Source organism: Notamacropus eugenii, chromosome 4 (assembly GCF_028372415.1).
Source record: "Notamacropus eugenii isolate mMacEug1 chromosome 4, mMacEug1.pri_v2, whole genome shotgun sequence".
Lineage (NCBI taxonomy): Eukaryota > Metazoa > Chordata > Mammalia > Diprotodontia > Macropodidae > Notamacropus > Notamacropus eugenii.
This window is the reverse complement of record NC_092875.1, coordinates 476062786-476082496: the sequence shown is the minus strand read 5'-3', so window position 1 is coordinate 476082496 and position 19711 is coordinate 476062786. Positions and strand designations below refer to the sequence as shown.

At 41.8% G+C, this 19711-nt stretch overlaps 1 long non-coding RNA gene across 4 annotated transcripts in view; it reads left to right on the top strand.

Moving 5' to 3' along the window:
* Nucleotides 1-1273: 1273 nt before the first annotated feature.
* The window catches only part of LOC140502119 (uncharacterized), a 52758-nt gene continuing 34320 nt past the window's right edge, over nucleotides 1274-19711 (top strand). For 2 of the 4 annotated variants that reach the window (XR_011966543.1, XR_011966541.1), the window contains exons 1-3: nucleotides 1274-1329; nucleotides 3977-4033; nucleotides 14635-14723. This is a non-coding gene — a long non-coding RNA (uncharacterized lncRNA). Of the gene's footprint in view, nucleotides 1330-3976; nucleotides 4034-14634; nucleotides 14764-19711 lie in introns of all 4 variants that reach the window. The other 2 variants (XR_011966542.1, XR_011966544.1) reach the window with 2 other exon arrangements.

Below are 19711 nucleotides of genomic sequence, written 5' to 3'. Positions count from 1 at the left end.
ACTAAAAACTAGGGAGATTTCAGAAAGTGGACTGAAGAAAGTAGTAGAAAGCCATTGGATTTAGCAATTGGGAGATCAATAATAATATTGGAGAGAGCAAATTAAGAGAGTAGAGGTGGGTTTTGAAAAACAGATTGCGTTGGGTTGAGAAATGAGTAGGAGGGCAGAAAATAAAGGCAAGACTTTTTGTAGGAATATGGCATTGAAAGGGAATAGAGATAATGAATGATTATTTAAGGGGATACCAGAGTCTAGTGAAGGAATTATTTTCATTTTTGTTTATTTTTTTAAGAATAAAGAAAATCTGGGCATATTTATAGGTGAGAGAGAGAGAGACAGAGAAAGAGAGAGAGAGACAGAGAGAGACAGAGAGAGAGAGAAAGAGAGAGAAGAGAGAGAGACAGAGAGAGAAACAGAGAGACAGAGAGAGAGAAAGAGAGAGGAGAGAGAGAGCCACTGATAGGAGGGATACTAAAAATCATGAAGATGGGGAAGATGATTTAAGAACCATGGAGGACAATATAGGAAATGAAATCATGAAGAAGCATCTCATTTTCTAAGAAAGGAACAGTGGAGGATAGTGGTGGAAGATGCTGAGAGTATCTGATGTTCAGAAGTTGGGAAAAGAGGGAATTTTTCATGGATAGCCTCAATTTTCTTAGTAAAAATAAAGCAAAATTCTCTCCTTAAAGAAGTGGACAGGTAGAGCATAGGTGACTTGAGGAGAGAGTAAAGTTCCAAACAGTTGCTACAGCAGAGATAGGGAGTCAATCAGGGAAAAGTGAAAGAGCTGGCATGCCCATGTGAGATTAAGAAATCTGACTTTGTAATGTACAAATGACACCGTTGGCCACCTTCCTTTAATAGTGTTCAGCAATTTATAAGTCGGAGCACAGAAGGTAGACAATAGAGGTAACACATGACTGGGGTTTGGAGAGGGCTGAGTGGCAATAGGTCAAAGGTGAAAGGGATTCAAAGGATGAAGACAGCATAAAGCTAAACTGATTAAGGTTAGCCAAAATTTCAAAGGAAAAAAGTGAGATCAAAGCAGTGGGGATGGACTAAGGAAGCAGGAAAGGGTAGAGTGACCATGGTAGGAAAGGTGAGGCACAGAAAAAGATGGGAGGACAGGAGGCTTTGGATAATCATGGAGTGAACACATTGGGAGAGAGTGACCTCTGGGTAGGTGGGAACCAGCTTCCTGATTACAAAGAGATAGACGGAGTTTGAGAAGAATTCTCACATAAAGGCTGTTTATTAACAATAGAACAGGGTTTCCATAGTGCACAAGAGAAGGGGAGAGCACATCAGAATAGGAACACAAGAGACGTAGGTCTGAAGTAGGGGGTATGGAGAGACTGGGCATAGGGAATGGGAGATTGTCTAGACATCCTTTGATTCTGGATCACAAGGATCTAGAGAAGAGGAAAAAAATTGTTACCAATTGGAAAGTAATTGTTTGACTGTTCAGTGTACAATAATAGGTCTGACATTGATTTCAGTATCACTACCACATCCCCAGGGAGGAGCTGCACCTCTTTTCCAGAGAAGTAGGGGTGTGTGTGTGTCTGTGTGTGTGTGTCTGTGTGTGTGTGTCTGTGTGTGTGTCTGTGTGTGTGTCTGTGTCTGTGTGTCTGTGTGTGTGTGTGTGCATATAAAGTGGAGAGGGGATGAAGAGAGGGAATGGGGAGAGGAGACAGGAGAGTCACTCTTTAGTTCCAGTGATGCAGAGGGCCAAGTGCTAAGAGGTCTAGCATGTATTACTTATAACATTTAATGACACAGAATATATATAAATAGGAGCTAAGAAAAGAGTTGGATCTGTGATTTCATTGGTGTAAAGTACACTGGAATAGGGAAATTTCTACAAATGAAGGTCAGGAATTCCCATGCTTGGAAAGTTACCTGAGAGCACTGAGATGCTGTGACTCACCCAGAATCACACTGACATGTGTCTCAGGCATGACTTGATCCCTACACCAAGGCCAGCTCTAACCACTACTCCATTGTACCTCTCTATGCCCCTGCTCATAATGTTTAATGATATTTCTACATCCTTTACAGTACACATATAAATGTATATTATATACACATACATACATGTATTATATACATGCATACATGTACATATTATTATATACATATATAGTATAATGATACTTAGTCACAGAAAGGCGGCATAGCAGAGTAGATATTACATGGTCCTCAGAGTCAGGAAGACCTGATCCTCCCTTTGACACATATTGTTGCAAGGCATTTAGCTGTGTGATATTCAGCAAGTCAGCTAACCCTTCTCAACCTCAGTATATCATCTGCAAAAATGGGAATCACCTTTACCAGCTACCGTGAAGATCTGAGGAGACAACAAAGCGCTTCGTAAACGTTAAAGCATAATTATAAATGCTGCTGCTGCCACTCTCCAGTCCTATGACATTGTCTGCTGCCGATACAATTGCTACCATTACTACTACCACTGCCATCACTTCTACTATCACTACCACTACCATTACCTCTACTACTATTACACTACTACCACTACTACTAGTAGTAGTACTACACTACGAGTAGTAATAGACCACTCTACTACTAACTACTACACTACCAGTACTACTACTGCCCCAACAGAGTAGATGCCAATATGCAATGGAAGAGGGAGTTTCTTACTCTATCAGTCTCAAATCTGGACTCCTCCTCCCGTATTTCTTTTTAGTTGTTTTCAATTGTCTCTGACTCTTCGTGACCCCATTTGGGGTTCTTTTGGCAAAGATACTGGAGTGTCTGCTATTTCCTTCTCCAGTTCATTTTACAGATGAGAAAACTGAGGCAAACAGGGTGAAATGATTTGCCCAGAATCACACAACTATTAAGTGTGTGAGGCCAGATTTGAACTCAGGAAGATGAGTCTTTCTGACTCCAAGCCCAGAGCTTTATCCACTGTGCCACTTAGCTGCCCTAATAAGTCCCAAACCACAAGAAAAAAATGGTACGTCTCCAACCCACCAATTGAGGAAGCATCTCCCTCAGTTTTATTCATCTGCTGTCAGAATACAGATGCTTACCAGAGTTCCCTTCCATCAATCTGTTTCTTGGAAAAAAATAACAGTCCATTTGGGGTCATTCTTCCCAAACGTCTTCGGGCACTATCCATCTCTCTGCTGCATTCTCATAAGCTCTATCTATGTAGAAACAGGGAGAAGTTTGTTTTTCCTTCCCAGATACTCACATCCCCAGAGGGGAGATAACCCAGGATGTGCCCAGACTAAAGCTGCCCAACAGCACATCTCCCCTCCCTGAAAAGTATCAAAGTGAGTTCAGTGTAGATGCATCCAGACTGTTCATGTTGTGTTGCCTCCAAAGCTGTTAATAGTGAAAAACAAGGCAGTTAGAGAATTTTAGGCTTTAAGACAAGACCTGAGCTCCAAAACCAGGTCTGATATTAGTTCCAATGTGATCTTGAACCAATTACTCCAAAGAGTAAGGGGAGGGGTGGTTATTGTGCTACCTAAGTTTCAGGATTTTGTGAAGACAGTGTATGGTTGCTGCTGATGCTGCTGTTGTCATCGTCCTTGGGACAGCTAGGTAGTACAGGGTAAGGGTGCTGGGCCTAGAGTCAGGAAAACACATTTTCCTGAATTCAAATCTGTCCTTAGATGCTTAACAGTTGTGTGATCCTGGTCAAGTCGCTTTACTCTGTTTGCCTCATTTCCCTCATCTGCAAAATGATCTGGAGATATGGCAAACCACTCCAATATCTCTTTCAAGAAAACTCCAAAAGGGAGTTGAACATGACTGAATTACAACACAACTCGTATTAGCATGCCTTAATTAGTATGCCTTAAAGTGTTATACAAATGTAGAGTAATGAGAATGATGATAGGGAGATGGACTGAGCATGCGATATCACCATTATGGATAACTTCCAGCTGAGGAAGCTCCCTTCACCAAGCTAATCAGCACCTTCTCTCCCAACTTCTAGACGTAAAGAGCTGCCTAATCTGGAGCCCTGAGAATGACTCTTGTCAGTGGGTCAGAGGTGAGTTACAATTATTTAAGATCTCTTCTTTGTAGAGTTGCAGAGAAGCGTGATTCAAGTCATGGGAATCTCAATTCCTGAATGGCCACCTTGGTGTGTTCAGGTTCTGTTCCCCTTTGTTGGCCCTAGGATAAACCTCACCTGCACCCAGCCAGAGGTGTCCAACATGTGGCCCTCTGAGTGCAACCTGAACTAGATTAATAAGTAACTGGGAAATGTTTAACAAAATTAATAAAAATACAATAAAACATAGGTAATATTGTATCTGAAAACTAAGTCAATACCCAGCCTGGAAGGATCTTTATGGATGGTTTAGTGGCCTCCTGTTTCTAGTTGAGGACACCACCTCTGTAAGCTATTTGGCACAGAGGACACCCAAGGGGTTGGCAATAATGAATTTCAGCAACAGCTGCATCCTTGACAGTGCCCTCTGTGGCCTTCCTTATTATCACAAGTGCACCTGTATCAGAGGTCAAAGGACCTCAGCGAGTGGTGGTCACTGGATCTTGACAAATGGTTCCCTCATGCATAGTCCAGAGTCTGACACTGCCTCACAGAAAACATCCCACCTTCAGTAACACAGGCTGCTCATGGCTTAGGCCAGCCACAGTGGTGGTGATTTTTTTAAAGTAGTTTTTATTGTGGTGATGGGATGTTAGGGAAGGAAGCTGAGAGGCTGGCATGCTGAGAGTGTCAACTAACTGTGTTACTGTACGTAATATTCAGAGAAACCACTTCCTCCCAGTGCTGAAAGCTCAGCTCCCCAGGTGTTGCCTGGGGGAGATCTTCTGGACCAGCAGCAGCTAAATCCTCCAGTCTTCTAAGTGTGACACAAGGAATCTGAATAGTTCCTGGCCTATTTCTTTAAGCAGTTGCATAACGTAGACACTCAATAGATGATTGCTGAGTAATTGTGATTGGAAACTGCGACAGAACTGTCTTACAGAATAAATGGGATATATCTGGTGGTCTGTGGGACACCCCCACTTTTTGAATTTTTCCATAGAGAATCAGGGAAGGGAGGGAGCTGTTGACCCTAGAAACTTTTCCAAAGTAGCCCAGAATTATGGGAATTTGCCCAGTCTGTTTGGCTACGGCTGTCCAAGCCTGTCTTTTTTTTTTTCTCCTGGGGCTTTACCTCTGCTCTTTTTCTCCTAACCACCATAAATGGCCCAGGGTGGGGTGGCAGGGGTGTGTGGTGAGGGCTGCATATCTGGGTGGGGTATGATTAATAGTCAAGGTCACAGCATTCAGCAAGGTCAGTTTGGAAACTCCCAGGCTCCTTCACGGGCCCCAACTGAACCTGAGAACTGGGGAGAGAACTCTTCCCCCAACCAGGGAACCTGAAAGCAGCCATCATGGGCAGTTCTCCAGCCAGTCGTTGGTCTGTGAAATTCTTATCAGTGGTTAAAACCTGACACCCTTGATATACGCGTTGAGGGGTTGGTACGCTTGCTCAAATGCTCTGGTCTTGTGGATTTTTACTTCTTAGCACATTATAAAACCCAGCAGGAAGCAGTGTTAAATAGCATTGGCAAATCCATTAACCTCTGGGAAGCAGGGAAAAGGGGCTGCTTCTAGCTCGTTCTGATGATGCAGTTCATATTTGCAAAGAGCTTTTCCCTCTGCCTTGATGAGATGGGCCTCCAAACAGGTTGGCCAGCCCGGGGCTGGTGTTATGGGGGCCGTTATCCTTATTTTATCAGAGGCACAGGGAGGATGGAGCAGTTTGCTAAAGGTCACCGTAAGGATGCAGGCCCTGCTTCCAGGAGAGCATCACCCCTCCCCTCCTCATTATGTCTGCTGAGAGCAGTAAACTCTCCTTTGGTCCCTGCTTATTAAATCCTCCCTTCGTCGTGTTGTTGAGAGCAAATATTCATATCCTCATGTCATCACCAGATAGAAGGAAAGCAAAGAAAAAATGAGGAGCCTCTTCAGGTAGGATGAAAGAATGCCAGTGAGCGGCTCAAATGTTGAAAGCAGACACATATTCCCCCGTCCCCTGGTACTTCCTCTCCTCGCAGGTGGCAAGAAAGGCCACAAGAACAGGTTGTACGGAACACTACTTGAAAGGTCCATGGTGTTTTGGATGCTATTACTACGATGTGTATCCAAAAATGATTTAACTTCCCCAGTCAGTGACGTGTACAAATGGCACATACCAGCAAACCACACATGCACACAATGTATGAATCCCCACATTCTTGACCTCTCATTCCAGCCGGAACATTTTTTCCAGAACTGAAAAGAAATGAATTAAGTTTGCAAAAGGATATGTGTGAAAAGGCCAAAGGAAAAATTGAAATCAGCTGCTTTTAAAAGCGAGCGCCTAGGGTGTTTCACTGAGGAGAACTCCTTTTCAATCCTTGCCCCCATTTAGGATAACCAGGAGAAGAGGGAGCTCAGCTCCTCGCAGTATTTGGTGGAAGGAGAAGAGAAAGGGGTGAGAGAAGGGTCTCATAGGAGGGAGAAGCCCCTGATGAAGGCCCAAAAACTGAGGGCTGCACTTGAAGACCTAGAGGGCCACCTGTGGCCTCAAGGCTGCAGGTTCCCCATCCCTGGTATGTTGGATGGGTACTTTGCTTCAACCTGACCTATTATGGGATTACTAATCCAGTAGACTGTAAGCACCTTAGGGACAGGCACATTATGTTTGTATCTTCTGTACTTAGTGCCCAGTAAGAACACTGAGACTTGATACCAAAGACTTAATAAATGCTTGTTGAATAAAACTGAAAATCCTTGAGGGAAAGACCTTTCCAGTGCATAGTCATTTTCCCTGGCAACACATACAGGGTGGAATTTTCTTGAACAGATAAATGGATGATGAACTGGGCCCAAAATTGAATAAGAAAAAGAGAGAAGAAAGGGTTGCTCTGGCAACCCTTGCTCTGGATTTTTTTTAATTTAATTTAATTTTTTAATTAACAAAAATCTATTTTTTTCTTTCTCACTCTGAATGGAAGGGAAAAAGCAAAACCCTCCCAAAATATGCATAACCAAGCAAAACTAATTTCCATATTTCTCATATTCAAAAAATATATGTTTCCATCTATATCCTTAGTCATCCCTTACTTCTGTGTCAGGAGGTGGGCAGCATGTTTCATCTTCGATCCTCTGATCATGGGTCATTGAGCTGACCGAAGTTGCCATGTCTTTCAGGCATTTATTTTACATTGTTATTGTCGTTATATAAATTTTCATCCTAGTTCTGCTTACTTCCCAGGTTATTCTCAAACCGTACCCTTCATAATTACTTATAGCACAATAGTATTCCATTACATTTGGATACCATAGTTTTAGTTATTCCCCAATGGATGGATACCACTCTAGTTTCCAGCTCTTTGCTACACAAAAAGAAGTCCTGTAAATTTTTTTGTACATATGGATCCTTTTCCCTCTTTCTTTAATTTCTTTGGGGGTATCAGCCTAAGAAGTGGTATTGCTGAGTCAAAAGATTCACACAGTTAAGTAACTTTGAGGGCAGTGATCCAAATTACTTTCCAGAATGGCTCAACCAATTCACAACTCTGCCAACAGATCTAGCAGGTGTTCAGAGCCTTTCTTGTATCATGGGTCTCTTCACAATATAGAAAAGTCTATGAACCCCTTCTCAGAACAATGTTTTTTTTTTCAAATGCATAAAATAAAACACACAGGATTTCAAAGAAAACCCATTTTGCTGAAATGGTCATAAATAGAAGTACATATTTTAAATCAAGTTCACAGACTCCCAGATTAAGAAGCTTTGATCTAGGAAAACTGAATAGTGTTTCTCCCTAAAATGCCAATATTATTCCAGTGATGTTGTATGACTGCTGGTCATGGAATGTAAACAGCCTCTAAGGAATCAACATTATAAGTGAAGGCAATGAAGAGAAACCTTGTGGGTATAAATAGCCGGTAGCACTTTACCAATGGAAATAAAAATATGATCAAAGGAATATATAAATAGAAAAGAAGGCAGGCCAGTCATTTAATGAGAGCAAAGGATATCTTGGGTACAGTCTATGATTTCAATTGAGACCCTCATTATGTACAAGAGTCTCATTGGGTGAAAAGAAATGGGGGGATTAGAACCTAAATCATTGCAAGAAAAGCCCACATGGATTTGAAATATGGATCCGAACAAGAGTTGAAGCCGAATGCTGTTGGCAGCTTGACTTGAATGAAAGGAATGAAAGAAAACCATGATGAGTGAATAGTACACCCATTTTCAGGAGCTAAGGCATGCAACCCTTCCCTACTTTATGTGAACATCAAGTTGTCCTTGTTATTGAGTTATTCCAGTCATGACCCCTTTTGGGGTTTTCTTTGCAAAGATAGTAGAATGATTTGCCACTTCCTTCTCTCCCTCCTTTTCTAGATGAGGAAACTGAGGCAAACAGAGTGAAGGGACTTGCCCAGGGTCACACCGTTAGTAAGTGTCTGAAACCAGATTTAAACTCAGGTCTTCTTGACTCCATGGATAAAATGTCAAATGTCAGGATTTCCATCTTAACAGCCCACAATGGTTAGAATAAAGCAGTTGGAGCTCGGGAACAAATGTTGACCTGGCTCTATACCACATCCCATCAGTACTGCATTCAGTTTAAGTCACTTGTCTTCCACACAGTACTTGACATTTCAAACAAACAAAAGGCCTTCAGAGTTGAAGTGCCTGGGTTCAAATCCAGGCTCTGCTACTTAATGATATATGACCCTTAAACAATTCATTTGTTGGGGGAGTAGTTGAGGTTAAGTGATTTGGCCAGAGTCACACAGCTAGTGAGTATCCAGCTGAGACTGGATTGAAACTTAGGTCCTCCCGACTCCAGGGGTGGGGCTCTAGCCATTGTACCACCTTGCTGCTCCTTGGGCAAGTTATTGAACCACTCTAGACCTCAGTTCCCTCATCTATAAAATGAAAGGGTTAACTTCAATGAGGACCAAGTTTCCTTTCCAGCTCTAGTTATAGGAGGCTATGATCTTTTGATGAGAATGCTGAATGCTAATGACCAGGGGGTACTATCAATAGCTGGAAACATATGCTGGTCATATCAGTCAGCAAGACTCCCCATTCATGCCAATGTCAGATATTTCTGATGACCTTTTCCTCCATTCTAGAAAGGGCAATGGACCCAGACTGGCCTAAGTACAGATCGTGAACAAGGCCACACGAGAATGAAAACAGCGAACAGCATACAAAAGAGCTTTCTCTTTGTTTACCAAGTCAAACAGGCCTTACTGTAGAAGTGTAGACTTTGAGGAAAAGAAATAATTGGCATCTTTTCAGGGCGTTCAGATTGGTTTGGGAGCTGCTGCCACGTCACCCACATCCTTAGGATTGATGATGCAGCCTCAAGGGAATGGCGATCTGATTTCTTTTACTGATGACCCTTACATGGAGGTACCCTTGCCTAACATTTAGTTATACTAACAACACAGCACATTCTGGGGTAGGATGTTAAAAGATGGCATTAGTGCATGAGTTAAGAAGAAACATTGCCATCAAAACCAAGATATGAAAGTCTTACACTAAGACAAAATAAAGAAGAAACACAAAAACCTAGAATTTTTCAAGTCTTAAGTCAGTCTCAATTTTGAGAGTTAGATGGAACCTCAAGAGATGAGCTGGTCAAGCTCCCTGACTTTAGAAATCAATAAGCATTTATTAAGCCTTTACTAGGAGCCAGGGATTGTATTCCAGGGGTGGGGGCGACCTGTAACCTTGATGTCACATGTGGCTGCAGGTTCCCCAACACCATACCAAGCTTTGTGGATACAAAAAAAAAAAAAAGGCAAAAACACAGTTCTTGTGCTCTCGAGGAACTGACATCTAATAGGAGAGAAAAAATGCAAATAATTATGTATTGAGAAAGATAGATAAAGTGTAGTTTTTAAGATAATCTCAAAGGGAAGGCATTCATGGGGTCAGGGAGGTACCAGGAATGTCGTGCAGAAGATACAATTTTACCTGAGTCTTGAAGAAAGTCATGGAACCAGGGAAGATGTTTTTATTTACCTCAAGGTCCAAGATCCAGAATCAAGTGCCTTGTTTGACTTATTATGACCCCACAGCTAGTAAAATGTTGAGTGAATAGAAATTGGGTCTCTTGCCTCCTATGGCAAAGCTTTCTTGTTTGGGAGAAAAAACATTGTAAAGATGTGGGCTTTTCCACCAGTATAGCAGGGGGATGTTTGTCCTTTGTTCTGGAAGATGACCACGACATCAGGAACATGATGCCATGGCTGGCAAGTGAATTGGATTTAAGCAAGGGAGGGCTGTGAAAAGTCACCAGCCTCATTTTTTCCTCTGGCACCATCTAGATCCAGTGGCCAGATATGGATGAGGATGACTGGAAAGGGCCCCCAAAAGGGAGATGAGTGAAGAGGTGAAAGGCAGGTGAGTCTTGCACTGAGATGTTTGTGCCTCACCAGCAGCAGGGTTCCCAGAGCAATGATGGTTCATGATAATGGTACTTCGAGTATCCTTGAAGGATCCTTAAAGGGGGGTGAGAAGGGGTCTACAGAACCTATAGACCTATGTGTGGAAATAACATATACACGTTTGAGGTGATCTGTTGCAAGAACTTGAAGGGACTCTGCAGAAGAATGAGAATGGCTGGTGATCCAAAGTAAAAAACCCTTTAGTGATCAGTTTTAACTCACAAGCAAATGCTAAAGGACTTAATGGAGATACCCAAGGACATGGGGGTGTAGAAGAAGGGGAAAAGAGACAACTAACTCTCAGAGAGGACAAGATATAAGTGGACCAGTCACAGTCACCAGTGTACAGTTAGAGTCTAGAGAGGGCCTTGTATGCTGGGTTATAGTCCTCACAGGGTCACATTCCTACTTAAAAAACTCCAAATAGCCCCCTTGTACCTCCTTTCTTTTCACTTAAAAGTCCTTTACAACTTTAGACTCAGTCTACTTTTCCAAGCTCATTATACATCACTTCTTTCCACAAATTCTTCATTTTAGTCAAATGACCCTTCTTCCAGTTCCGTTGACACTGGCACTCCTTTTCCCATCTCCACACCTTAACATGACTGTCCATCATGCCTAGAACACACTCACTCATCACTTCTGACTCTACTTCCTAAGACTTTCCTTCAAAGGTCAGCTTAAAAACTGCTTTCTTCTATATAAGACCTTTCCTGATATTACCAGCTGCTAGTGCTTTACCCTGAAATCACCTTTAATCTGTTTTTTCCTCTTTGCATACATACACAAACACCTATGCGTATACGTATATGTGTGTGTATATAATGCATACATACACACGTGTGAGTATGTGCATATATGTGTGGGTCTAAATACTGTGTATATGTATATATGAATGTATGTATGTCTATACACACATGTATTTCTGTTGTCTTTCTCAGTAGAACGTAGGTTCCTTGAGAGCAAGAACTGTCATTTTTTTCTTTATATCATCAGGCCTAACAGAGGTCTTAAAAATACTTGTTGACTGACTGATTAACCATCCTGTCAGAATCTGCCATGCCTCCAGTAGAACAACCCCTCTACTCCTTGGTTCTCATTCTATGGATCTGGGAAGCTCAGTGACACTGAAGAGGACCAAATTATTTTAGAGAGAGAGGTATATGTGCGTGTTCACAATCAGGCACATCTGATTGGTTCTCCACTTTTGATGTGACATCTTAGGAAGGTCCCAGTTAGTGAAGCTTCATGGGTCACGGAAGTTGTCATCTTAAGAAAGAGCCTCTAAATCACAAGAAGTGGAGATGTCCCGTGCAGATAGCCCCTCACAAGGAAGACCAGGCCAGAAAAACCAGAGCTTTTATTGTAGTTTGTTTCTAGACTAGCACAACCTCTGTCTTAGAGAGAACTAAATTCACATACTTATGCCTAAAATTTTGGCCATAGCCTGCATCGGACTGCCCTTCTGGAACTTTCTGTTGTTCTCCAGGCATTAAATTCTATGAGTAAATGATCCATAATTATCATCTGTAACTAATATGATTTGCATTGTTGAAAATGCTTCCAACTAACCTTGGACTGAGGTCCATGTGCTCCAGTCTCCCCATCCACCAAATGGCTTTTATCCCATCTAATAAAAAAAAAAAATGCAACTCATCCTGTCTGCTCCATTTGTCATGGATCAAATGCTTATTCTTTGGGGTTGAGACCGATATTAATCATCATCATGCTCTCTCCTGGCCCATAATTCCCAGGTAATTATTTCACATAAGTAAAACCAGATTTATATGTATTCTAGGGCCAAGTGAGCTGGCTTACCTGATAACTCTTCCCAGAGTTCTGAGGGTGTGCCCAAAGGAAGTTCTAATCAGCTGCTGCTAATCTAGTGCAGTCAATTAATTGTAACCTGGATAGAAGAGGAATCATATTACTAATAGAAAATCTTCAGACCTGGTGAAAACTCCTCCCAAATCCAAACACTGGAGGCAATTCTAGAGAGAAAATAACCTGTTGAAACACTAGCCCAAACTAGAGATGAACTCAGTGGAAGAATTTCCTATTTGAGCCACCTGAAAGTCTTTTTGGAATGGTAATGAGGCAAGCAGGCCCGCTGGCAAGCTCCAGATCCAAAAACCAGATGTGCTCACCTCCTCCCTTTGGGCCCTTGTTTCCAGTTTAAATGACATGGCCTCCACCCTTTGAAATGACACCTTGGGACATTAACTGTGGCGGTATAATACTTTATGAATCCCAGGTCTCTCTCCTAGTATTGGCACCTCCTATTGGAAAACACATGGGGTCCACCATTTGCTCCCTATTTCCATGGCCCTGTTGGTTCTTGTGCAATTTGTACTTCTTCGTTCTGTTCCTTCCTTCTCTTTCCTACTGCCAATGTCTTAGTTCAGACCCTCATAACTCATAAAGGCTTTCTGTTCTCTCTGCTCTATCCTTTAACAAGTGCCCAATTTATCTTCATAACAAACACTTTGATCCCATTATTTTTATGTTCAAAACCTTCCTTTTTCCCTATAAAATAAAGTCCAAAGTCCTTGGCTGACAGTCATTCAGTGCACTCAGGTCCCAACAGCCCTTTCTAACATTATTTCCCACTTTTCCTCTCACCACACTATGTTTTAGCCAACCTTGATTCTCTGCTTTTCTCTATATTTATCTCATTCCCTTCTAATCCTGTTCCTGAACATACACCAGTCTCCAGGTATAGAGAGGAATTGAACTTGAGGATAGACAGGAATTCAATAGGAGAAGACAGAGTAAGGCATAAGGAATGGACTGTCTAAGGTAGGAATGTGGAAATGCATATGGAATGAAATTGTCCCAAAGTAGTCGATGTCTCAATCATGTATCTCCTTCAGTGCCTAGCATTGTCTTTTCTAAAAATAATAATAATAATAACTTGTTGAATTTAATTTAATTCAGTCAGATATCATATTGAAAACATTCAGATTGTGTTCATCATATAAAATGAATGAAAGTTTGGGGGATACTCTTTAGACCAAGAGTTCTTAATCCGAGGCTTATGGATTATGGATGGATAGCAGAAGGTCTGTGAACTTGAATAGGGAAAAAATCAATCTTTTCACTCATTTTTAACCTAAATTTAGCTTTTTCTTCTATTATGAATCTTTTTTGGGAGGAGGGTGGAGACATTCTGGGAAGTTGTCTATAGGCTTCCTCAGACTATCAAAGGGGTCCATGAAACAAAAAAAAAGTTAAGAACTCCTGCTCTAGACTATAGTTTCTCTAGAGAGAAGGCAGGAAGGCAGGAAGGAAGAAATCTGCAACCTCAAGGTCACATGTGGCCTATTAGGTCCTGGGGGGCAGCTTTTTGATAGAGTCCAAAGTGTACAGAACAAATCCTTTTATTAAGGAGATTTGTTCTGTGAAGTTTGTATTCAATCAAAGGGTCGCACTTGAGGACCTCAAGGGCCACATGTGGCCAGGAAGGAAGGAAGGAAGGGAGGAAGGGAGGGAGGGAGGGAGGGAGGAAGGAAGAGTGCTTTGTTCTCCCCAGATACATATCTGTGAGGCTAAGCTGTAACTCAATGCCAAAGTACCTCAAGCAGAGGGCTGAAAAGATGTCCCCATTACCAGTACTGAAGGCCACGCCATTGTCTCTGCCTCTTTATCTTGAGCTCCCAGGTGCTGTCGTGTAGCAGGGTGTTCATGCAACACCAGGAGGTATAAGGAAATGAAGGCAGTGCTCAGTGTCAGCTCCAATTGCAGGGTGCAGAAACAAAAGGAAAATCATTGAATGTTATTGCTTCCTTGCCATCTCTGAGTTCAATAAAACATGTGGAATGTGTGTGTGTGTCTGTGTGTCTGTGTGTCTGTGTGTGTGTCTGTGTCTATGTGTCTGTGTGTGTCTGTGTCTGTGTGTCCATGTGTGTGTCCGTGTGTGTCCGTGTGTGTGTCTGTGTGTGTGTCTGTGTGTGTGTCTGTATGTGTCCATGTGTGTGTGTCTGTGTGTGTGTCTGCGTGTGTGTGTGTCTGTGTGTGTGTCTGTGTGTCTGCATGTGTGTGTGTCTGCGTGTGTGTGTCCGTGTGTGTGTGTCTGCGTGTGTGTGTCTGTGGGGGAGGGGGCAGGGTAGAGGAAAATATGAGTTGAGAAAAATAAACCTAATCTCTTAGTTGAGCACGCTTACTTTTTCCAGGTGCTGACAATGATTTCCCAGCATCTGAAGACCTTGGGAGGTGGATGAGGGCACTCGAAGCTTGGCCTGCTGCTCGCTGGAACATCATGGTGTGCCTTTGTTTCTGGTGACTGCCATGTTTGGGTGTAGGTAATATATTGAATATATATTTGAAATATATCTGGAAAAACAAAGCAACCTTAGAGTCACAGAAAAGGAGTCTAGGTGAACCATCTGGAGCCTGGCAGGCCAGCATGGGAGTTTGTCCAACCTCTTCGTTTTTATCCATGAGATAACTTGGGCAGAATTTATTCATCTTTTTTGTAACTCAGGTGTTTCTATGAGCTGCCCTTCTATGGAATAGGTGGCCTCTGAGGTTCCTTCCAAAACGGAGAGTCTATGGTCCCATTAAGGCAGAGAAGCAAACGACTGAGTCAGAAGGACTGGATTCTAGAGCTGGTTCTCTTAGCAAGAAACAGCCTCTCCTCATCTCTAAAATGAGAGGAGTGTCTAGTCCAGGCGTGGGGAACCTGCACCCTCAAGGTCACATGTGGCCTGGTAGGTCCTGGGGGGGCAGCCCTTTGACAGAGTCCAAAGTTTAGCGAACAAATTCTTTTATTAAGGAGGTTTGTTCTGTGAAGTTTGTATTGAATCAAAGGGTTACACTTGAGGACCTGGAGGGCCACATGTTCTCCACCCCTAGTTTCACTACTAGACAGTTTCTAAGTTCCTTTCTGATTATAACATTCTATGGCTCTCTGATTGATTAAATAAGGTGAGCTGTTTTCAACCTTCACCCTAACCCACTCCAACAGCACCAGCAGCAACCCCCCAGTACTTCCATCCTTCTTCTTAGAGACTGCTATTATCCGTTACTTTTCTTAGCTTTCTTTTCTCTAGATAAGTGAATCCAGTTCTTTGTGTCTTTATAGACCCAACCCCCTTAGGCATTTGTATTTCTATCCATCTCTTCTCATCTTTTTCTAAATGATCCTTGAGACACTTTAGTTGTATTTTTAAACAGAATATACTAATGAAGACCTGACCAGTGATGAGCACAGAAGGAGAATTTTTCCATTTCCTACATAAAGCATCATGTTTGGTTGGCTCCACAATTCCAATAGGTCAAGCTTCAATATGAAAATAGGAAGGATGTGGGGCTAATGTAGACCAGGGTCTTAATCCTTGCTTGGCCATTAACTTGCTTAGTGACCTTAGGGTCTCAGTCTCAGTTTCCCTTTTTCTAAAAAAAAAGAACTAGAAGAACTCTTAGGAGTCATTATACCATAAATTGTACATCTTTGGTTGGTAATCTTAATGCCAGTTCTTTCTCACTTTGTTTTTATACAGTCTGTTTTTCTTTAGACATCCTATATTGTTCCTGAATCTGTCTGGCCCTCCTCTTTTGCCATGAAGCAAAGATTCTCATTTCTTTTTAAGGCAAAAGAGGAAGAGAAGAGAAAGGGCAAGGATTCACTAAATGCCTCCTATCCTTTGGGCTCTATGCTAAGCACTTTACAAATACTTCATTTGATCCTCATAACAAACCTAGTAGGTTATCGCATCATTATCCGCACTTTACAGCTGAGGAAATTGAGTAGAGGTTAAATGAATTGACCAGGATCTCACAACCAGGAGATGGCCGAAGTCAGATTTTGATTCTTTCTGTTCGATCTTTTCTCAATTCTTTCAGAATTTAGCTCTTTCTGCTTTATTTTACCAACATAATTTTCTTGGTTGATTGTATGTTAGCCAACTTCAGATTGCACCTGTCAGATTTATAGATAATACTATATATGTTCAAAGGAATTTCTTTGTGCTCTCAAGAGTAGTTTTGCAAGATACTTGGGTATTTCTTTAACGTTATCTATGAAATCATGGCAGTCATTTCTTTCAAAATGCATATGTGAAGAAGAAGGAGAATATTGGTGGGAAATTTTGTGACATCATAGGGATTACCATAAACTCAATGACTTCAGTGTCGCTAGGCCTCAGATAATCTGGGCATCCTTTTTAAGTAAATGTGTTAAGGATGATTGCAACAAAAGGTTGTCTCATATCTTCTTAGAGACAGAAGAGGTCTCTCCATCTACCTCTGGTAACCCGTGGTCACCCCTGATCAATTTACTCATCATTTGGAGATTTAAAGGTCTTGTTAATGAAGCTATTTCCAAAGCGCTGTTATTACTGGATAGACAGTAGTGGTTAAATCAAGCCACAAAGATTTCCAGAAAAGATTACATACACACAGTCCCTAATGTCATCATTAACTTGCGACCTGTATGACAAAGAAAGTTTGTCTTACATATGAGATACTTCCTATTATGTAAAAAATTGTTTCATTTTATTGGTGGAATGGGTAATAACAGGTGGAACTGTAAGATTACAAAAGGAAATTTCCTTGTCTAGAAGGGGGCAAAGTCCTCATCTTGGATTACACACTCAAGTGGAAAAACAATTACTTTTTATTTTACTGATTTCACACATTTTACAATAATATATAAAGTAAGGTGATGAAACTGCAAGGTTATCTAACGTAGGCAATTTGTAGGTCAGATACTCTTGTTCCGCTGACATTCCTTGAGCATCTGTTTTCACAGATGCAATTCCCAGGAAAATCCTTCAGCAAACTAATATAATTCAGAAATTCATACCTTAGAAGTACCATCCACTCCTGAGGCCCCTTCTCTTTGGGTAACTCGTCTCAGAACCTCCATTTAAGGAGGCCATCTCTTTAAACATCTTTTCATTTCTCATCAGGCTATACAATAGACTTATCCATTATGCCCACCGTGGGTACAAATATAAGAGTCTTTCCTTTCCTTACAATCAAATAGGGGTATACCTCTCTCTCTCTGTCTCTCTCTCTGTCTCTCTCTCTGTCTCTCTGTCTCTCTGTCTCTCTCTCTCCCTCTCTCTCTCTCTCTCTCTCTCTCTCTCTCTCTCCCTCTCTCTCTCTCTCTCTGTCTCTCTCTCTGTCTCTCTGTCTCTCTCTCTCTCTCTGTCTCTCTGTCTCTCTGTCTCTCTGTCTCTCTCTCTCTCTCTCTCTCTCTCTCTCTCTCTCCTCTCTCTCTCTCTCTCTCTCTTTCTCTCTCTCTCTCTCCCCTTGTCTGTCTGTCTGTCTCTCTCCTTGTCTGTCTGTCTGTCTGTCTGTCTCTCCTCTTTTTCTTTGTCTTTCTATTTTCTATACTGTCCATCTATGTAGCCCTTTCTGTCTCTGTGCATCTGCCTCTCTCTCATCTATCTATCTATCTATCAATCATCTACCTATCTCTAATCTATCAATCAGCCTATATCTATTTATCTGTATTTATGTATATCTATTTGTCTCTTGCTATTGGTCAGAAAAAGAAGCTTTGATCTATACTGTCAACGAGATTTGGGTGAAAAGGGAGAGCAGGAGATTTCACACCTTTTCTGGTGGCAGTGTTAATATTCATTTGATGATTGTTCTCTGAGAAAGAGTGAAAAGTGGAAAGAGAAGGGAGGAGTTGCCCAGAAAGCAGCAGGAAATGTGGCAGCATGCTTATACGGAAGAGATCCTCGTATTTGGGAGATGGAAAGATGGGAGAAGGTAGTAAGAATAAATTAAGCGAAAACATTTTTTAACCTCTACAGAATGTGAAGTTTATTTCACCTTTTTTTTTTTTTAACAAAGTTAGCTAGCATGGGCAGGAAGAAGGAGCTGGAGAAGAAGGGGTATTTAGTTTTAAAAGGCTTTATTCTTTGATTATGACTTTGGATCTGAAAACATTTTTAAGGTGTCTAATTAAAAAAATAGTTTTCAACTTCAATAAATTTGCATTCTCATTGATGTGGGTTGTGGGGTAAGCTCCAAAGGTGCAGCTGGTAACCCATTCATTCTGGCTCAGCCTGTATGACCCTCGTCTCGACTTCCATCTACTTGGGGCCTTGCAATAGAGTTCTCGATATTTTTTGAGTATCACTGCAGTCCGCAGGCTGTCCATTCTTTGCTTTTGATATAGAATGACCCGCCTTCTTTTCCAGCCATGCACCTCTCTGATAACATCCTCTAATCCACTTCTCTTTAATTTTCTAAAAATATTTTTCTCATTTATTCACATGGGATGTATAACATCATTGTTATAAAGATTACAGCTTCATTTCCCACATTCACTATTCAGAACAGAATAATTGTCATGTGTTTGTTGCCAGGCTTTCTCTTCAGGATGCTCTTTTAGAAGGAAGGAGTTCTAATAGCACTTTGAAACATCCCTGTCAAAGCCAACTGCTACAAAATTCAGTGCTTCACATCATCTCTGGGATCTGAATTCCACTGACATGCCTTTGAAGCATAGGCAGGCTTTGGAAAGAAGCATGCAATTACTGTTTCTTTTAGAATAAGGACACTAGGAGAGGAAAGGGAGACAGCACGTTCCCTTAACAAGGAAGCTCACAGTTTACCTGATGGCTGAAGTAGCTCACTGCTGGGAAATTGAGGAAAAGAGAGATATGTGTGTGTGTGTGTGTGTGTACATGTGTGTGTAAGAGAGAGATGGGGAGGGAGGGAGAGACAGACAGACGAGAGAGAGAGAGAGAGAGAGAGAGAGAGAGAGAGAGAGAGAGAGAGAGAGAGAGAGATGGTTTCTGAACATTTAATCAGATCCTCAATCTAATTAGTTGCTTCTTATGCTTCCCACACCTGGTAAGATAAACCAGCCAGCCTTGGACAAAGAACACCAGTAGTACCATCTACTACTCTCCTCCCTCCCTCCCCTCCTCCACCATCACCCCACACCACTACTTGATTAATTGTTCCTTTTTTTGTTTTCTAACGAGGGCAAACAGTCCTTCTTGGCCTCCTATCTGGGTCAAATGAAAACCACAGTCTAAGAGCTTGGGATCTTGTCCCTGAATGGGTCAGAGCAAGACCTTAAATGATGGAGGAGCCAGGGGCTCCACAGAGCCCAAGCTTTGGCTGCTCTCCTCTTACAGAGCACACTGCTTCCCCTTTGCATGAGACTAACTACCTTCAGTACACCTGGCAAGATTGCCACAAGCCTGGTCTTTTTATTAGACTCTGGGTACACATTTAACTCATATTTTTTTTTAAACAGCAACAAAGGAGTCATTGGAA